At 47.1% G+C, this 5,520-nt stretch overlaps 1 pseudogene; it reads left to right on the top strand.

The window, feature by feature from the left end:
- The first annotated feature begins 3,568 nt into the window (after positions 1 to 3,568).
- Positions 3,569 to 4,653, top strand: LOC129690787 (L-lactate dehydrogenase A chain-like; annotated as a pseudogene).
- Positions 4,654 to 5,520: the final 867 nt, after the last annotated feature.

The following is a 5,520-nucleotide window of genomic DNA, read 5'->3' as shown; positions in this document are numbered from 1 at the left end:
GGACTACTGAATGCAGACTAATATTCAGGGGGTAGGGATGTGGAATACCTTACCAACCAATCACACAAACAAACAAACAAACAAACAAACCTGTTCTCAGTGCCTTGTAGCTAGGACCAAACTCAGTTTTACTTTAAGACAAAACAGAAGAAACAAAAACCTAATTATTTCCCCATCATTTTCAGCATCCAGTGTTGCACACTGTTATCTCTGGCCATTTGCATTTGTAATGTCCCTTTTCAAAGTGAGTTCACAAACAGGTGTGTCTGACTTTCCTCTGCAATCAGATAATTACATCGATCGTTTTGAAGATGTGTGTTTGAGTAGGTCACATTATCAATCAATTTCATGTAGAGTAGAGTAGAGTATGATGTTAAAACGCTTGCTATAGAGGAAGACCGGGATGGACGGAAACGGCAGAGACGGATGCTTAAACGGTCTCTTCACGAAGCAATGCAGCTACTGCAAGAATGGCCATAAGGAAGTTTTCAGAGCTCCTAAGGGAAACCGAAGGCTTGCGGCAAACAGGAGGGCGTTGCTCGAGGAATTCGGATGAACGGCCCTTAAAAACAGCGAGGGGTGTTAACCCCGAGAACTACCTTCCCGCAGTCACAACCGCCCAGCAGCCACGGGAAAGCAGGACAGGGTGAGGGCTCCCTCTAGGCTTCCGTTTTAAGAAAGACACGGGGATTTACACACCCCTGTTGAGCAGACTCTGAACTAGCTCACACAGATTAGCCGGACTAATCCTGGCCTCTGTTCCCACAAGCTGGCCATTGGTTCCTTCCTACCTATTCTCCCTACCTCTGCGACCTGCGAGCCAATCTTCCCCCGAAGTCTCACCTTCCCTTTCCTGCTTAGATACGGGCCAGTCAGCTCTTTATTAAGACAATCAACAGGCGGGGAAGGTATATGTTTACAAACTTTGACTGTTATTTAATGTTATGGCTCCGTGAAAGCAAAAAGTAAAAGCCAAAACTGATTTTCTTTCCTGCTCCTCTTCCTTTCTGAGACAGGGTTTCTCTGGGTAGCCTTGGCTGTCCCGGACTCACTTTGTAGACCAGGCTGGCCTTGAACTCACAGAGATCCGCCTGCCTCTTCCTCCAGAGTACTGTAATTACAGGCATGCGCCACCGCTCCCGGCTCAGAAACTTTTTAAATTTGATGAACATCATTAGTTTGTGAATCCAACAAGCTCAACACAGTAAATAAGATAAAATCCTCAGAGATTCATGCTTAGATGCATCCTAATCTAACTATACAAGCTAAAGACCAAGAGAATCTTGGAAGATCAAAAGACGTGGCTCATGTTTAAAGCTTCTCAGCTGATGTCTTGTCTGAATCGATGGTGAGAGAATACAGCGGCCTGTGATGTTTAAAAGAAATAATGCTGAAGGAAAAAGAAAACAACTACCCACAAAGAAACTATGGGATGGTGCTGTAATCCCAGCACTCTGGGAGGCAGAGGCAGGTGGATCTCTGTGAGTAAGGTAAGAGGCTATAGAAAAGCCCCGAAGAGGACACAGGACTCAGCAGCTGAAGTTATTTGCTGCAGATATAAACATGGTTTTGTTTTGATCCCACATGTGGGATGTGGGACTGATTCAGATGGTCCACAGCATCAGACTCTTTGCCTCATGCGGGCTCTGAGAGGAGCTCTTTGCCAGCTGCAGATGGTTTAAATCTGAGGACGTTGGAAAGAGAATAAATGCCAGATCCAGAGTGTGGAGGCTCCGAGAAAGCACAGGGCTGCTGCTTCCCCCTTGCTGCTCCTGCTGATGCAGTGAGACAAGAAGCTGGAGATCTCCTGAAACGGGGATTGGACTGGCTCCAAGGAACCTGATGACCCTAACCAGCAGGAAGCAGCTAAGAAAGAGCACTGTGACCTCCTCTCTTACTAACCCTTCCTCTCTCTTACCTGGTGTTGGGATGTTGGAAGGGATTGGCAGTGGGGAGCTAAAGATATAAAAAGAATGTAAATAAAATAGTCTTTTAAAAGTACGCCAACAGTTGTTCGTGTATTCACCTTAATTGAGTGACCTCTAAAGGGAAAAGCTTTAACCAAGCGATTACTGACAAGATACTGACGAAGCCCTGGCGAGTGGACGAAGGCGAATGCAGGGTTGCTTGCTCCTGGTTAAACCTCCCAGGCAACAGAGAGAACTGTCAAAGCCGCGTGATTCCTCAGGGGTTCATGGAGCCCAGCGACTCTTGTTAATAGTTAACAGCAGCTTCAAACTGGACAGAGCAGAAGACAGCCTGAAAGGAAGCAGCTCCCCCGCCCCATCTCCCGAGGAAAGCTGAGTGTGACACACGTCACAGTTCCCCAGCAGTTCACAGGAGCCCTGAACCAGAGAACTTACTCAGTCACATAGGACGAGGCACCACGGAGGCCGCATAACCAGCTGGTTAAACTTCTGGCTTCAAGAGGGAAAAAGGGAAAATTTATAAAGTGGAAGACCCCAGACTCGACTGCTTATGTTGAAATTACATATATGCCACAAGATATTGGCTTTATCGCCAGTAAATATAGTAATTATTATAAACGCACATGCAAAAACATACATGTACACATATAAATACGGAAACACAGGAACCCACACATGCACATAACATAAATATACACATTTTAGTGCGCACATGCATACACATAAAAGTACATGTGTGCGCAAAATACACATGGATGCATATGATCATACACAAGCATACACATATACACACATGAACACATGTACACACATAAGTACTCGTATGTACACACATGTTACCTACACGTAACTGTATACGTGTACATACACACAAAACATACACGGGCACATAGAAACATACCGTGTACTATTGCGGGCTTTCAGGGCTATTGATTGAGGGTTCATTAATAAGGCACAGAGACGTCTGTGGAGTTTACTGCTGCCGGCCTTTTGCTGGGGCAGCCCCTCAGCTGACCTCTGGCTTAAGCCAACGTCTCCGCCACCGTGTTCTCTCCCCACACGGTTCTCACTGCCTGCGTCCCAGCTCGTCCTTCTCCCTTCTGCCTCCCTCCAGCGCCTTCTGTTTCTCTCTCTCTGCCTAGACCTTCTGCTGGTCTTTCCGCCCCAGCTCCAGGCTGCCAGCCCTTCATTAGTTAAAAAACCCACAGTCCTACCCCACCAGTTGGCACTGGGGGCTTTGTGACCTTCTCCGTGGCGGCTGGCCTTCTTTCTTGAGCCAGGTGAAGGAGTGACAAACATTTATATGTCCAGATAGCCTGGTGCTGGCTCAGGTCACGACTGAAAACCCAGGGATACACCTTTTTCATTGCTGGCAAATACAGTATTTGTCGGTCACCTCAACAATGTGCAAACCTAAATGTCTTCACAAACGCACATAGATATATGATAGCCATGAATATGCGCATGACACATTTACATGTACATATACATGCAAATGTACACACAGGTAAACACACATATACATACATACGCACACAAATCTATGCTTGTACAAAACCATACACATACATGAATACACACACGTACACACGAATAAATATACACGAGCACATACGAAGACTATATGCATGAATGTACATATGCACACATATAAATTCACACATGTACTCACGGGGGTGCCAGAACCGCTGTCGCCTCCCCCAGACCACGCTGCTGATGCCCCCACATCCCGCGCTAGCGCCCCCAAAAGGTTCAGATTCCAAGCCTGCAACCTTAGGGAGCAGCTGATGGTACATCTTCTAAGGAAGAGCAGGGCCCAGAACAAGATCACGGTTGTTGGGGTTGGTGCTGTTGGCACGGCTGGTGCCATCAGTATCTTAATGAAGGACTTGGCCGATGAGCTTGCCCTTGTTGACGTCATGGAAGACAAACTGAAGAGAGAGAGGATGGATCTCTGTCATGGAAGCCTTTTCCCTAGAACACCAAAAATTGTCTCCGGCAAAGACTTCAACAAACTCCAAGCTGGCCGTTATCATAGTGGAAGCCCATCAACAAGGGCCGAGAGCCGACTCGGTTTGGTCCAGCGGACAGCGCACATCTTCAAGTTCATCGTTTCCAGGGTTGTGACGTATAGTCCAAACTGCAGGCTGCTGTTTTAAACCCAGTAGATCTCTTAACCCGCATGGCCTGGAAAATAAGCGGTTTTCCTAGGAACCGAGTTACGGTTGCAATCTGGTTTCCACTCGGTTCTGTTACCTGGTGGGGGAAAGGCTGGGAGTTCACCCACTAAGCTGTTATGGGTGGGTCCTGGGGGGGGCGTGGAGACTCCAGTGTGCCTGTGTGGAGTGGTGTGATGTTGCCGGCCTCTCCCTGAAGAATCTGAACCCAGAACTGGGCACACGCAGACAAGGAGCGGTGGAAGGAGGTTCTCAATCAGGCAGTGCCTATGAGGTGAGCAAACTGAAAGGTTATATGTCTTGGGCCTCTGGCCTCTCTGTGGCAGATTTGGCTGAGGACATAATGAAGACTCTTAGGTGCACCCCATTTCCACCGTGATTAAGGGTCTCTGTGGGATCAAGGATGATGTCTTCCTCAGTGTTCCCCGTGTCTTGGGACAAAATGGAATCTCGGATGCCGTGAAGGTGACTGGCTTCCGAAGAGGAGGCCCGCTGGAAGAAGAGTGCAGACACGGCTCTGGGGGACCCAGACAGAGCTGCAGTTCTAGAGTCTCCCCATGTCCCGGCTCTCCTGTCCAGGCTGCAGCAGGGTTTCTATGGAGACAAACCCTGGCTCCTCCCTCTGAGCTGTTTTCAGGTGGCCTGGGAAAGCCTCAGTTCCTACAGCTCTCCCCTGTTGCTAGGTGGTACTGTGGAGTGGCAATCTGGTTAGAGCGACAGTCCGCCGTCTCTGAGACCCCGAGACACACTGCCAACTGTGTGCAGGCTCCCATGATCCTGGGAGCCTGCTGTGTCACTGTGCTGTGCACCCTCAGCAGACATGCCCAGGCCAGCGAGTTCCCAATTAGCCGTAACCTGGCTCCTGTGTAAGCCCCTTACGAGTATCTTGTGCATTGTAACTGTTCTAAAGGATACTGTCCCGTGTGTTATATGTGTCTGTAGTGTGCGATATTATCTAAAATAAGATCTGCCTATGGATGATGCAACCAGCTACCCAAGGGTCATGCCATGAAAACACCAAATAAACCTTCAACAGTGAGAAAAAATACACACAAAGATACACATTTGCATGCATGTACATAACACAAGTATACAAATGCACACATTAATAAATATACAAATGCACACACAAATAATATACATGGATACAAATTTTAAACATGCACATGCACACATGCAAATAGACATATACACATACATATACACATAGACACATAAATGTGCACACACATAAATATACACACGTGCACGCATGTACTTATCTTAAATATTCATATGTACATACATGAATATACACACATAAACATATAAATATGCATATGTACACTGTCTTAGTTACTGTTCTATTGCTGTGAAGGGACACCATGACCAAGGCAATTCTAATAAGAGAAAAACATTTAGCTGGGACCTGTTTA

The sequence above is a fragment of the Psammomys obesus genome, unplaced genomic scaffold (genome assembly GCF_907164565.1).
Source record: "Psammomys obesus unplaced genomic scaffold, mPsaObe1.curated_primary_1811, whole genome shotgun sequence".
Taxonomy (NCBI): Eukaryota; Metazoa; Chordata; class Mammalia; order Rodentia; family Muridae; genus Psammomys; species Psammomys obesus.
Note: the sequence above shows the minus strand (reverse complement) of the source record. Positions and strands in the feature narration are given on the sequence as shown.